Raw genomic sequence first — 15,804 nt, 5'->3', positions numbered from 1 at the left:
GTATTTATGCTGTTCTTCCATACACAAATGTCTGATTGCAAGAACAAATAGTATTTTGAACAGGGAAAACTTATTTTTCGGTTTCAGCACAGTCAATCCAGAGTAACTACAGTGGCACGTAATTTGGCACAAAGCATAAGTGCGCATGAAGATAAGCTTTTATACATGGCACTTCATGGATAAAGTGCAAATAACCATAAAAATCATAAAGCAGTGTAGAATTTGTTATGTATTTTATTACATCTGATTTTGTATCCACATTTTTTCACTTGACTTGTAGGAAACATTAGTTAGGATATTGGTTCCTTTAAATAAATATTTCAAAATTTGAGTGCTTTCAAATTGCTAACTGCTCGTTGTCATCATTTAGCAACACTCAGTGCTAATGTCTCTATAACAAGTAATCCATGTCTAAACTGGTTTTCACACCACTGGAAAGTAAAAGTTCAAGGATGCTGGAAGAACAAGTAGGCCTCCAAAAACATCTCAGGGTCATTTCACATGTTTGATCACATCTGCTCTTGTAACTACGTTATGCATTGCTGGATTTAAAAGCCTGTTTTCATGCAGGTAATATCATACTTTACAGCACAGTAGCCTCATTTACATTGCATTCACAAACATAGCAAGTGGGTTGAAAAACACACAGGGACATTCAGGAACTAGGTTAACCCACATCCAGAGATATCCAGAATGTGGGTTAAGTACAGGTAGAAGAGTACAGCTGCCACATCCAGGTCAATGAGATGCATCTGGGTTCCCAGCCCATCCTTGCCTCAGCTGGCTTCCTCTGTAAATCAGGCAACTGGGCCAGTTGGTGATGCTGCATAGCAGCTCACACTGCAAGCAGGGCACTTTTGCTGCTATTAGCCCTAACTGCTTAATACAATCTTGACAGTAGTAAAGCCGGGCATTTTGCAATACTGACCCACTACCATGAAGTATGAAATAAATCGTTAGAATATCACATGAGGTAGGAGCTTTCTTCATTGGTAACAAGGATCACAAAACCCTCAGCAAAGTACAGAGCCATAAATGCAGCAAAAACCATCTCACCAGTATGAATTTTTAACTGAAACATCAGAAGCCAGGGGACTGACTAGAAGCAAGAGGCTCCTGATGATTGTATGAAATAATAATAATCTAATGCTCGTAATTTTCAGGTGTTTTAGTTAATCTTCACACACACCAACAAAGAAAGGCAAGACAATTCTGTCTGTGATGCATGGGACTATGAGGCAGCAAGAATATGGGGTCTGCCCAGGGCCAGCATGAGGAGTCTGGAATTCCTGGCTGCCAGCCCCATTCTCAAAATACACCGCTCCTTTCTAGAGGCCACAGCTGCTCGTTTGTTCTCTGACACTTATAGAGCAACTAAGATTATTTCCATTGAAGATAATAATCTGTCCAGTCCGGTGGGAACAAAATTGGGTCATAAATGTTTAAGCTGGTTTGGTTCACTGAAGAGTCCTGGTAAGCTCGTATTTACACACAACACTGTAATTAGCAGGTTCAAGTTGACAAGCAGACTGGCACACCATGAAGGCCAGGGCAATAGCACAAGAGCTGTGTGTTCAGTTCTATGTTCTGCCACAAGAGTGGCCGATCTTCTCGCCTGGGCAATTCCTGTAGCCTGAAACACAGCTGAGAGTTATACACATGCTGTGAATCCTCCCATGCCATCACCAGAAGTGTGTGCATCATGCAAGGAAAAGGCAAGCATTTCCCCAGCCCATGACTGACGCATGTGCCGGAGACATGTGAAAGCAGGTGGTCTTGGGACAAAGGATTCTTCTAGGATGCATGGACATCCCTCTGTATTTCAGTTGTGTGATGGGCTTGTTTGTCGCATGAGAAAGGGGACATTGTGAAGTCACAGAATCCTAGAATTGTAGAATGGTTTGGATTGGAAGGGACCTTAAAGGTTATCTAGTTCCAACCCCCTGTCATGAGCACAGACACCTTCCACTAGATCAGGTTGCTCAACGCCCCGTCCAGCCTGGCCTGGAACACTTCCAGGGAGGAGGCAGCCACAAACTCTCTGGGCAACATGTTCCAGTGCCTCACCACCTTCACAGCGAAGAGCTTTTTCCTGATATGTAATCTAAATCTACCCTCTTTCAGTTTAAAACTGTTACCCCTCGTCCTATCACTACACCCCCTGATAAATAGTCCCTCCCCATCTTTCCTGTAGGCCCCCTTTAAGTACTGGAAGGCTGCTATAAGGTCTCCTGGAGCCTTCTCTTCTCCAGACTGAACAACCCCAACTCTCTCAGCCTGTCCTCATAAGGGAGGTGCTCCAGCCCCCTGATCATCTTCACAGTCCTCCTCCAGACCCACTCCAGCAGATCCATGTCTTTCTTATATTGGGGGCCCCAGAGCTGAACACAGTACTCCAGGCGGGGTCTCACGAGAGCGGAGAAGAGGGGGAGAATCACCTCCCTCGACCTGCTGGCCACACTTCTCTGGATGCAGCCCAGGATACAGTTGGCTTTCTGGGCTGTGAGTGCATGTTGTTGGCTCATGTTCAGATTTCCATCCACTAATACCCCAAAGTCGTTCTCTGCCGGGCTGCTCTCAATCCACTCATCGCCCAGCCTGTATTTGTGCTTGGAATTGCCCTGAACCATGTGCAGGACCTTGCACTTGGCCTTGTTGAACTTCATGAGGTCTGCACAGGTCCAGCTCTCCAGCCTGTCAAGGTCCCTCTGGATGGCACATCCCTTCCCTCCAGCATGTCGACTGCACCACACAGCTTCGTTGTCATTGGCAAACTTGCTGAGGGGGCACTCAACCTCACTGTTCATGTTGCTGACAAAGATGTTAAAAGATTTTAAACACAGTCAGTCCTAGGGTGAGTGGCAAAGAAGGGGGCACAGACAGGAGGAACTGTCCCTGCAAGCAGGATCCAGATTTGAAGCCCCAGGTAGGATGTCCCTGTTATGCTCTGGTCTTTTTGTGAGACTTTGGGCTAAAGATAAGCATTTAAATTCTTCCACAACAAAGCTACTGAAATGATTCTTCTTTTTTTTTTAAGTGGGATGTTCACCAAAATTTGATCATTTTAAAGCAGCAGTGAAGCTGGTGGATAGTATCTTGTGACTGCAAGAAAGACCACCAGTGTTTTGGACTTCCAGCAAGTTCCTACACAAACAGGACAGAGGAGCCAGTAGCCATGAGCCACTGACATTTTTCTATCAAGAACAGTAGCATTTAAATGATGACCCTCATTTCTGTTGAAGAAATTTGTTTTTATTACTGGTGGGGTTTTTGTCCAGAGGTAGGCAGAGTGAAAACAGATGTCAATCTGACTGCTTATTACAAACAGTTTTTTCTCCTGCCTCTCATACCAGGTCTGGCCCTTTCTATATGTCCACAGGTCATAGTGAAATGCCTATACTGAAGCAATCTTCAGTTGCAGGCTAGCCATTTTTGTCACCCTTGCTGTCACTGAAGAAATACAGGTACCATGAAAGATTAATCAAGCCCACCTAAGAATCCAAAAGTGTGTCAAACAGCAACTCTGGGTCTTGTAATAACATACAACTAGCATGTAAAGCCCAAGGCATCTGTACATTGACAACATGGTTTAATCCAGTAATAAAGTAGGCTAAAATGATTATTATAGCTAATAGTGTTTTTAACTGAAGTGAGACCATAGAAAAGAAGCTACACAAACATATTGATTTCAGCTGTGCCTCCCTGACAAGTCTGTATAGATTTTGTTATTTATGGCCCATTTTTCCAAAAAGAACCGAAGGCTCACAAATGTAGAAATCCCTGGTTGTATGAAATGGATGGCTGTGCATCAAAATGAGGGATTTGCATGTTTAACTGCCCATATTTGTATCCTTCCTCCCAGTTTGCATATGCAAAGATCAAGATTGTTATATTTATCAATGCATAAATGAAGGGAGGAGAGATAAATGACCTGGTTTGCAGAGGTGCTGAGCAAATGCAGTTCCCATTTATTTCAACTGGAGTGTGAAAAACAGGCCCTAAGTGACTGGCCCAAGCTCACACAATGCATAATTGTCAGTGCCAGGAAGAAAACCCAGAAATCCTTCCAGTCTAATCCTCCCAGTCTAAATCCTTCCCAGTCTAAACTCTACACACAGTCTTTCCCAGAAAAAAACAAACAAACAAAAAATGGAAAAAATCCACCCTGTACAACAGCCTGACCACTCTCTTATTCCTACCTTAGCTTGCTAAAAGAATAAAAAAAATGGGACATGAAAAACTCCTGCATAATCTTTAGCAAATAATGCCAAGTAGGGCAAGTAAATATGTGTGAAGCATTGCTCACACACCCAGCAACTTGCATGTGTGTCACAGATGGTTTTAGTGAAGAGCCAAAAAGAGGAGAGAAAGGAAAAGGAAAACAAGTTACAGTCCAGATAAAGAGTAAGATAGGAAGAGAGACAAAGACATTTTCTAGTATTAAAAAAAAAAAATCCCTTAAAAATGCTACAAAAACTGATGATAAAAAAACCATAGAACCATTCCCTCTCCTTGATAACGTGTAGGCTAATCTCTACATAAATAGAAATAACAGCCCTTTGAAATGGCAATGATTTGCTTGGAAAACATTCATTAAAAACGTCCTGCAATTATTGACTCTATCATTATTTCTTGGCAGCAGCTGAGTCTCACTGCATCTTGTGTTGTTTTTCCAATGAAAAGCAAAGTATTGTTTGGAAAAAAAAAACAACACAAACAAAAAAACCCACAAGGACATTGTATTTGAAATATGTGCTTGGTGACATGGAGCTGATTGCCCAAAGGAATCAGGATACATATATTTGTATTATTGTACACGTGAGTAGCTTGAATCATGTACTGCTCACTCTCTTTGTTTGGATTATGCAGCTTGGCTGGGCAGCCATCCAAAAGATTCACATTAAATTCTAGCTATATTCAGCACAAAAGTCATCTAGCATCAGAGGATCAAAGTTACATCAACCAACAAGCACTAAGGAATTGATAAGCCACTAAAATTAGGTCATCTCCTAGCAGCTGCTTTTGATGGATGAAGTAGAATTTAGCCTCAGGTTTTCTATTTAAAGATCTGTTACAGCATCTTTTCCTGCAGCTACAATGAGAACACAACAAAGTATAATGCTTCTGATTAAATGTTTAATCATTACTCTTTACTCTTCTGATTGTTTCTGCCATGGCACAGATTTACTGCACACGCTATTTGCAGCTTTTTTACACTGACATAAAATAGTCAAGATTTTTAATTCCTAAGTTGTAAAACCTAAGAGATGGTTTTTAAAAAATGTGGATAAAAATCTTGCAAAGCTGTTTACTTACCACACTTAGAGAGATAGACTGTCACTTACTGGAACTGAAAATCAATCTCTATGCAGTTATCCCACTTCTATGTCCACTAGAAGAAACACTGCATCACTAGGAACTGTATGAATACCATATGAAGTACATATCCATGCATAAGTACATGAAGGGCTATATAACTTTTTATGAATTTATGATTTTATTTGTGGCTACTTTTTGGGAAATTATCTAATTAATCTAATCAACACACACAAAGGTACTTGCTAGTGCACTAGGCTATCTTAGGTCACTAGTGACTGGCATTATGATTGCTAGACAGAGTACAATAGATGCCCTACCAAGACATGCTTGTGATATCAGAGTAATACAAATGGTGCCATCATTAGCAGCTTTAGAAGAGAGCCCAAAAGGAAATAAACAAAACCCACTGAATTAGTTTCATATGCACAGAACCTGCCCTTGATCTGTTCAGAATATGACCGAGGTCTGATGGTTGCAGCCTGTGTACAACACTGTTGTGTCATCATCTGCATAAATGAAACTAACACTGGACTTTGTTGTCAGGTTTTTCAATATGACATCTCTCATGTCTGTTAAAATTCCTAAAATCTAATTTAAATAATCTTAAGAAACACAGGATGGGAAAAGAAAGAATATCTACCCAATGGAAAAGATGAAGTCAACAGTTTTCTGCCTTTACAAGTCAAAAAATAATGGGGGAGAAAGACTGAAAAATATAGTACATGACAGTGTCACGTAAGACACATAACTTAAGTTTCTACAGATGATGGACATGTGTATGCCACTCTGTAGCAGTCATACTCTGTGCTCCCTTGTGCCAGTCCAGTAAGTGGGATGTTGCTGGATAAGTTTTGTAAGAGGTGGAAACTCCTTGTGCTTCCATTCCAAATTTGCTGTGCCCAGTCTTTATTACTTGAGAAAGCAGCATTATGCACTGTAGTTAAGTCTAGATCTAGCTTTTTCCAGCTACATATCTCTTTTGCAATTAAAAACCTAAACAGGCAGGGAGTAGAGTATGTAATACATCTGGAGTAGACAACACATGTGAAACTTTTTCTTTTCAAGAAAGAACCTTTAAGAGCAGAATGTAAATGAGTTTAATTTATCAGTGGTTCTTATTATTGCAGTCTACTTGGATCTCAAGCTAATCAGCCTTCTCTTTTGCTCAGGGCCTCAGAGAAAAAGCCAGCCAGGGACCCAGCTTGTAGGTGCCTATCTGGCTCATGGAGTAGGACATCTGGTGAGATGGGGATGCTTTGATGCCACGTAAATTTCTGACAACCTCAGCTGAAGGCTGTCTGTCATAACATCTGCTGTCTTACTGTGCTATGACCATGCTTTTTTCCTATGCATTGAGCATAGCTGTTATTACACCATGTAAATCTTGGGATTTCAGTTTTAACTGGTCTAACAAGAAGTGGGAGAAAAGAGCTTTTTCTGCCCTCTAGTTGCCCTCCTCGGCTCATCTTAGCATTAACATCCTTTATGTTCATTTGTTTACTAACAGAGTTACCTCATCATCTACTAATAACTGTGTGCTCAGGGCAAAACTGGCCAAAGACGCCAGAACATATGAAGAGTTTGCTTACTTTGTGACACTGCATCTCCACATTGATTTGTGGAAATAAACACAATGCCCTCTATTGTTAAACAAAATACTTGAACCCTTTTCAGTGGAGCAAGGCCACATATTATCACTAGGTCCACAAAGTTAATTTCACTCAGAACAGAAGAGAATAGCATTTGCAGGAGAAATTGTATTATCCTAGTCACTTTTTCTGGCAGTGGCTCTGGTTTAAAGTTAAACCTATTACTGAATATTTCCTTCTTTACAGCTGTGCTTATTCTTGACAGTGACGAACACTCACAAATGAGAGTGGGAGTTTAGTATACATATTATCCTGAGTCTGATACTAATCTCAACCCAGTGCAACATTCCTTAACCCATGACCATCAACTAAACCTTGACTGTTCAAGATCTGATCTGAGGCACTTTTAAAAATTCCAATTGGCCAGTTTATCATTTGGCAATTTGAAGAATTACTTTTTTTTCTGCTTTTGCTCTGCAAAATTTTTAGTTTCAGAAATTTGTTTCTTTTCCACTCTTTTTTCTTATGGTCATTTGAAGCAACAAATTGTGTGATGATCAGAATTTAGGGATAAGAATATCTGCCCTTCTCTTTTATGCTGCTACCAGCTTTATCAAATGTCAATATCCTTGAAAAGTTAAATGGGGAAAGAAATGAAATGCTGAAAAAAAAAATTCCTATGAAAAAAATAATTCAGTGCAGTCATTTCTCCTTTTATTCCACTTAGTGATTAAAAGGGGGAAGGGAAATAACCTTTCCCCTTCCCTCTCCATATTTAGGACATCTGTTTGGCATATCTAGTTTCTAGTTTTGATAAAATGCTGTGTTTGTAAATATGATCATTATCACTGTTATTTTGATAAACATTATTTTGTTACTAAATAAAGTGAAGAATAATTGGAAACAGATCAAATAACATTTTTATAAGCTATCATCCTATTCACCAGGTATGAAAGCACTAGTGGTTGTAGATCATCTTTCTTGCCCACACATGGTTGCTATGCATTATGTTCCAAAACACAAACGCACAAACCTACTGACAAGAGTCGGCAAGAAGAGGGAATTTGTGGTTACTGGTCTTCTTAGATGAGAGGACCTGCTTCTTTTAGGCCTCCCTGTCTATGTCATAAGAGTTGTATCATCCTATCCATGTCTTCTTGGAAGGGCAATGTGTCCTATTTCCACTTAAAGGTTGAGGGTTTGGCAAGGAATGTTCTGATCTTCTAAGAGTGAACAAATGTTGTGCAAGATCTCATTACAGAGATCCCTGCTTGCTAGCTTAAAAATCTTCACCAGACAATCACTGTTTCTTGGGAATGCTTATGAACTGAGAGGAGCTTGTTACTTATGCAGCGTGCAGTACACTGTCCAGATATAAAAATCAGCTACAAGAGGGGAAGAGTCTTTATAGAAGAAAGGGTCATTATACACTGCCACATTTTGATGGGTCACTAATCTAAGCAAGCCATAACGAAGATTAACGTAGGCTGACAGTACGAGGTTTGGTTTGTGCTCGTGTGCTCTGAGGAATCAGCCATGACAGCTGTGTTTCAGAAAGCACTGTTGTTGTTTTCCATACCCATGAACTGCACTGGACAAGAAAACTGTGAAAAGAATAGTAAGACTCACAGAATCAAGCCCTTGAATATGAGCAAATTAAGCAATGGGATTAAGGTTTTCCACTGCCGCTTAATTGAGGCTCCCCCATACTCCCCAAGATCAGTTCCTGTGACCATGTTCAGTTACATATCTCATGCCCACAGGCAGGTACATGATATAAAACATGGTCAGACATTATCCTACTGGAACCTTGCCTTACTTCAGTGAATGGGCAGTTACTTGATACTTATGTTTATGTTTATCCTACTCACTCAGCATGGGACCTCAGGTGTCATTCACTGCATGGTTTTTCAAACCCTACAAGCAAAAGAGAATCTTCTTTTTGGGGGGCTTTTATCTGGCTTTTACAAGGTAGTATGTTCACATTATTTTCTGTTCTTTTTTTTCTTTAAAGAAACCTGAATACAAAAGTGAGATATCATTATTACCATTTTTAGATGCACAAGAAGCTGTGTTTCAGCAAGAATAAAGTCAAATTTGTCCACACTGTAAGCTAATTTGAGGGGCCAGTTTGAGATGCCAACTACAGATCTCAGTACTTGATAGCACTCTATATTTGCTGAATATGGTTCTCACTGCCATCAGTTTCTGCTGTGAGGGTTTAACATTTCTGCAAATCAGATCAACACCTCTAAACATGGATATTCCTAAATCAAGAACCTACTCTGCTTCCCCACCCATCCAGGATCCTTCTCTTCACCTGCTATTTCTCACCCTTTCAGTGACTGTATTGCACCAAAGCTGCTGTCTTCCCTTTCCTACCAGGCAGTAAGATTTGGATTCTGGGAAGGACAGCATCTTTACTTTTGGGTCTAGTTTCAGCTCCAGATAAGTGCTGAGGGCAGCAATTTCATGGGAAATTTTCAGTAAGAAGTCTTTCCTTTGTGGTTTGTGTATGTGCGTCTATGTGTGTGTAGCAGAGGTGACTGAAGTAGAAAACTATGATTTTCCCTTGCCTTTACTTAGCATCTTGTCTATAACCCTCCAATCCTGTCTTCTTTTCTATCCTGCAACTTGTTGCCGAAGGTATAGAGCCCACCTTGGTGGCTCCACCCCCTTTAACTCTTCCCCTGCTGCTTCCACAGAGATTTGGGCTGAGGCTGCCCAGCTAGGGCCAAGACCCATAATTGTGAGTGGTTTAGAATGGTATAGTGAGACTAATGTGAATAAAACCAAGAAAAAAGAAAAACGTCCACTGAATAAAAAGGAAAAAATTATTACTGTCAGGAATTTATTAAAATCTGGACCAGATATCCAAGTGCAATGGTGGAAGACCCACCATTTGAAATCCTTGAAACTCAAGTGGACAAAACATCCATTTTAGATGTGCTCCCAGGGGATGATCTGAATGCATCATACTAGACTTTTTCCATCTAAGATTTCTAGGATTAAATCTTACTCTTGTAATGCTGCCAGCAGCCTGTATATACTTTGCCTAGCTGCAGTGGTCAAGAAAGGTACACTCACAGCTCTATCAAGGCCTTTCCCACTTACTTGCAATAGCAATAATGACTATACAAAATATTTTACATCCCTTTTCCTTGCAATATATAGCAATTATTCTGTCATTCATGAAATGTACATAAATTCCTTTTCATATGTAAATATACCATTTGCTTCACAGCTCTAGCCAAACAGTTGTGCAGTTCTTTGTCAAGAAGATAATATATTTAATCATGGAGTGCCTTGTTTCCATTGTATTGAACAGGTGTTGTTTAATGGCACAGCCATTGTAACATTATATTCATTTATTAATGTGAATGTAACGAACATATTGTAGAGACATGAATGTCCTGGTCTCATGGTTAGGGTTAGTGGTTTCTTATGATGTGGTAGTGTAGGATAGTGGCTTAGATTCATACTGCAGAGAAGCAGGAGTTCATTATAGCAAGTCCAAGTGATGTGGCTGGTTTTGGCCCTTGTTCACTTTTGAAAAGCAGAGCATACATGAAAGACTTCATTGAAAATGTGCAAGTTATTCAGTGTGGTTAATTCTACATTGGCTTCACTCCCACCTTCTTTCAAGACTGTGTATGTGACCGTGCTTTCCGAAACAGCAAAACCAATCTGCAATAGATTCATGTTGCTTTTGGATATATGCACAATTCCCAGTATCCTATTTCATGAAGTGACCTGTCCTCAAATATGACAGAGGAAGTCAGTAGATCAGCTAAAACTATGAAACAATGCTTTTTTTTGTTGGAAGCTCTGTCCCTTCATTTACTCATTTTTACACACACTGACACATTTTTTAAGAGTTACTGCTCTGAGTGTTCCCTACTTAGAATTGCAGCTCAGCCAGCTAGCAAGGTAGCTACAGTTGCACTGGCAAATCAGGTGAGTAAGTGGAATAACTAAAGCACCTGATTTTTCTTATTGTGTGAAATCACCCATTTAGTATCAGCCCTCAGGGGGCCAGAATTCACAAATGCAAGTAAATGCCTGCAGTACCCATTTGCTTTATGCAACTCAAGTGCCTACTTCAGCTTGTTTGGACACATGTCTAATCTTCTTTTTTTTTAAGTGCTTTATGCTAACTGTGATGCCCTATATCATCATTATGCAGCGCATCAGAAGTAGTGGGTTTTTTTCCTCCCTTTTGGAAACATTGCCTTTAAATTTCATGGTATGCACTTAAGTGATTGTATTAGAGAAAAGATTAATAAATGCAACTAAATCTCCACCTCTGTACTGCACCTTCTGTTATATGACATATCTTAGCTTTTGTATTGACTGGCAATTAAATAACCTAATTTTGTTAATCTCTATTTCACTTCCATCCATAATGCTAACTGGCCCTTTCACAGCACTTTCTATCAGTCAGCCACAAACACTTTCATAGTGAAGCAAATGACAGCATCCCATTAATGATTTTCATTACTGCTTTCTGGACGCTGTCAGTTCCCAATGTTTTACTTTTAGTGGAGGGCCCAGAAAAGAACAAGGTAGCTAGGAAATAAAATCAAGTGTTAATATTATTAAAAGATTTTCTGCACTCTTCTCCCGACTCGTTTAAATTTTAAAAAGAGATTGAGCAAATGCCCTCATGAAGTCGGCCAGCTTTTCTTCTTGCTTAGACTGAAAAACATATTGGCCTCATTTTCTTCTCAACAGCACCAGCTTTGCAATCTTCCAGCTCCAGTTTCAGCTGAATTACTTCACAGTTACAACTGAGTAAAGAAGAGGACCAACTGATTCATTATCTGCTTTCCAATTTTCTTCCATGGGGCTTGGGATCAAGACAGGGAGCGTTCAATTCCAGCAGGAGGGGAAATCACTTCTGTGTTCATGGTTGGTCACAACCTGGGCAGAGCGCAAAGGCGCCATGCACTGTGATCCCTCAGCCCTGCAAACTCTCAGCCTGGATGACTGTGCTTTGTCCTGCCATGGCTATAGAGGACAGGGGAAGAATTTGGACCCTTATTTGATCCACTTCGCTGATTTGCTGTCTCCTGTCACCTCAGCTGTAGCCATCATGCCTTTGCTTTCAAACCAGGCTCTATTCTACACCCCCAGACCTCTTACTGTGTTTTATCCTCTTAACTCAGGCAACAGCATCAGCCTTCTTGTCCCTCTCATTTCACTCCCTCTTCCCTGAAGATCTGATTTCTTCTATGAAAACTGATTTTACTGAGCTGCCTCCCAAATCTACCACAGGTTGGAGAGAGAACAGAGGACTCATCAGCCAAGGACACACTGGTTCATTTTGTGCTGTAACAGTGACATCTAGCACAGATGCTCATACAGTGTTAGAGGTTCCCATCTTGGCCCAGGCCTGTCTGGACACCATACAAGCACATCCTGAAATATATCCTCTTCCCAAAGCAATTTATCTGTCTAATAAGCAGGACTGACAATGGATTTGTCTTGAGTGGGGGTGGGGGCAATTTGCCTACTGTTACAAAACAAGAGAGAGAAAACTGGGAGCAAAAGCATCTTTTGATGCTTTTGATCCTGACAAGCCACGTCAGGCTGTTTTATTTTGCTAATTTTTAACTGAATTTGTTATTAACTAGTATGAATTTTATAACCAGATGGGAACAGTAGCCAGCAGCTAGTTGTGACAGACCACACACCCTTCCTAGCAGCCCTGCGGCTGCTCCTCCCTCAGAGGATGCAAACCACAGCTCTGAGGATCAGATGATCGATTACACAGGTTGTGTTATCACCTCTTCTCTTTGTTGATACCTCAGCTTTGTCACCCACCACCGGAGACCTCAGGACAGGTTTTGAAGTATGTCTGTCATGTAAATCATTTAAAAATCACTCTCTTTGGGGTGAAACTGACAGCACAGACATGTTTACCTATAGGATCAGTCTGAGGAGACACCAGGGATGGCTAAATCCATTCATGGCCCTGAGTGGACCTTGCTCAGACATCTTTGCTATACAGACTTGAAGGCTAAATTATGACAGTTTTATACCTGAACTGGAGCTGGGGTGGGGAAAAGTAGTTTTCCCATCTCTCCCATAGCAAAGATAGTGTAAAACTTTTGACAGAATCCTCTAAACTAGCTGTCCTGTGAAATACAAGCATAAGGCATAGCAGGAGGGCTTTTTATTACATGCCAGTTAGAGACACATATGCGACATCACACTCAATATTCATTTTTTACACATTGCCCTTCCACCCACATCAGGAGATTATACTATTATCTGCAGCAAGAGCTTTTCTTACTTGATGGAAAAATGTTCTGATGTTGGCCATGAGAAACACTGTTTCACTACATATGGAAGTGAAAAGAATGTATTCTTAAATGAACAAAAAGAAATCCCTGATCAATAGAAAAAGGCAAACAAATTCTGTGTCTGTCAATGATACTAGCCAGCTTACCCTGAATTGTCAGCAATGGAGCTAAGAGCAAACTTTGGTCAGTAACTATGGTGCATTTTATCTTACTATAAACAGAATTGCTAACATGCAAACTGATACCCCATCACAGCTGCATGAAAATAGCAGAGCAGCTAGGTAGGGAAGACAGGTGATAGGAGGTTTTCCAGAAATAATTGTCCTTAAACAATATAGGTTCTCTGTGCAAAAGCTTTCTAGTGGAAGATCAGTATCTTTCAACTATTATTTCTATAACACTATTCTTCATTAATAGAATAAACCTATTAATGTTGCCCTGCAACATCACTTCAATGATAATAAAGGCAGTACACCATTTTAAGAAAAAATTCTGTGTCTCCAAATTCACGTTTTTCATGCTGAAAGGAATAACATTGTTAAAAAGAATTACTACATGCTTTCAGGAAACTCAACTTTTTTTTTTTTTTTTTTTTCAAAGACTTATGAATACTAAAGAAAGCTTAAGCATCTCTGCAGTAAAACTAGAGCCTATACAGCTGAGGAAGGTGCAGTGATCTGTGACAATATAATTCCCTCTTTCTAAAACTTTGACTGTGCCTGAAGTGATGGGACATATATGGGTACAACGCAGCTGTTGTACAGTCTCAGGCAAAGTGCAAGGGAAAGTTAAGTCATATGGGTGCTAAAATGATGTCACTAAACATAGCTACCATTAAATTATTTTTAAAGTTTTAACATGGAAACATGATCGTACTAGTCAACAGTTACTGGACAGACCAGCTGGGAGGATCCACTAGCAGCGTAATTCAGGACATAGACATTCGACACATTGCATATGAACTTTAAAATAAGCAGAGAGAGGGGCAGGATTCCAGAATTATTTTTAAAAACAATTTCATAACAACCCTCTCTACCATGCCAGCTACTCAGTGCTTCAGGACACTCCCTGATAAGTGCTGTGGTCTTGCTATCATGATCTCACCGTGAATTCTCATTATATAATGAGCTAAAGAAAAAAAAAAATCTTGTCATTAAATTGGAAAAAAACTTTATGTTCTAGACAGAAAGAGCACTAACAATATATAGTGTGTTTTCCTCCATCAACTTCCTAAAAAACTACTTGCTAAGAAAACCATGGGATTTACTCTTTCTGCTTATTTTGTTTGCCTGCTGACAGTTGCCAGACAGCATACAGGCTAGAACGGGCCAGAATGGAGCAAATGGCACAGCAAGATTTTCTACAGCAGCACTACACCTGGCACGTTTAGCAAGGGAACTCCGAGCAGAGGGTGTGCTGTGCCAACACATAGAATGAGGGTTTGTAAGTGACAGGACTCCAGAGCAGAAGTGTTTGTTTGCAACATCTACCATTACCTGGAGCTACTACTATGTTGTATTGTGAGAAGAATACTTAAGACACAAAGCACTTCTATGTTTTTTAAGTGATACTAATCAGGTTTTGTTTACCCATCCTCACTCTACAGAATTCTAGCTAATGAGCTATTACGTTCCTCAAGTTATGCAACACTCCCATAAAATCTTTCAGATTACAAATGGATTTTTTCCAGGCATCATATTGCCATGTGGCCCTAAATTATCAACTGACCTGCATTAATCCAGAACTTCTGAAAAGTCATTATGCAACATAGCAACAGAGCTACAGTAGCAGAGGTTAGTCATTACCATGCCCCTAACTGAAGTGACAGCACTAAAATCACATTAGGGAAGAGTTTCAAAAGGCTACACCTACTGTGTCTAAGTAAAGAACGTAGATGAAGTGTTAATTGAAAGTCAGAGAAGTAGCAAGTTATGAAAATAAGATTAGAAGAAGAGTTACAGAGGAAAGAGAGACTCAGCTGATTAGAGAGAAATTATTCATAAGACCAACTGCTGTAATTTGGAAAAAAACTCCAGAAGCAGCCAATTTGATATTACCATACTTATGTTAAATTCAACACAGTGAGAGACAATTAGTGAAGATGCTAAATCCATACACTGGGGAACTCACCAAGGGATGCTGACCATGTCTGACATTTAGGATAAAATGCCATGAGGTTGCACTGTTCCTTTTACTTGCCCTCTGTACTCCTCCATTGTTGCCTGCTGGTGATATGCTCAGAAGGAAACCTGAGCTGCCCTGAACAGTAATGAAGTGTCATTGTGTTATAATGGCATGATTAACTTACATGTTTCAAAATTATTTTTGGCAGCCATGTGATAAAAATCAAAAACTCTGTGTGTGTGCACGCAAGCACATTATATTCAAGTCACATGAGCAGCAGGCATAATTCTGTCCCAGAAATAAATGTACTATCAAGGCTCAAGTTTTCTAGAAGTGTTTTTCCCCATCTGATGCTCATTTGGGCAAAGAGGAATCAGCTTGTCTTACTGGAAGATGCAGCAGCAATTTGCAGTAGTACGCCTGCCCCCCACCCTCCAACTTTTAGCACTTTCCCAGTGCTGCTG

At 40.2% G+C, this 15,804-nt stretch overlaps 1 protein-coding gene across 1 annotated transcript in view; it reads right to left on the bottom strand.

The window, feature by feature from the left end:
• The window catches only part of LOC141918248 (tubulin polymerization-promoting protein family member 2-like), a 64,755-nt gene extending 49,346 nt beyond the window's left edge, over positions 1 to 15,409 (bottom strand). Inside the window, exon 1 of the mRNA XM_074812501.1 lies at positions 15,347 to 15,409. The gene's annotated coding sequence lies outside the window, so the exon portion shown is untranslated. The remainder of the gene's footprint in view (positions 1 to 15,346) is intronic.
• Between the last annotated feature and the right edge of the window lie 395 nt (positions 15,410 to 15,804).

Source organism: Strix aluco, chromosome Z (assembly GCF_031877795.1).
Source record: "Strix aluco isolate bStrAlu1 chromosome Z, bStrAlu1.hap1, whole genome shotgun sequence".
NCBI lineage: Eukaryota > Metazoa > Chordata > Aves > Strigiformes > Strigidae > Strix > Strix aluco.
Note: the sequence above shows the minus strand (reverse complement) of the source record. Positions and strands in the feature narration are given on the sequence as shown.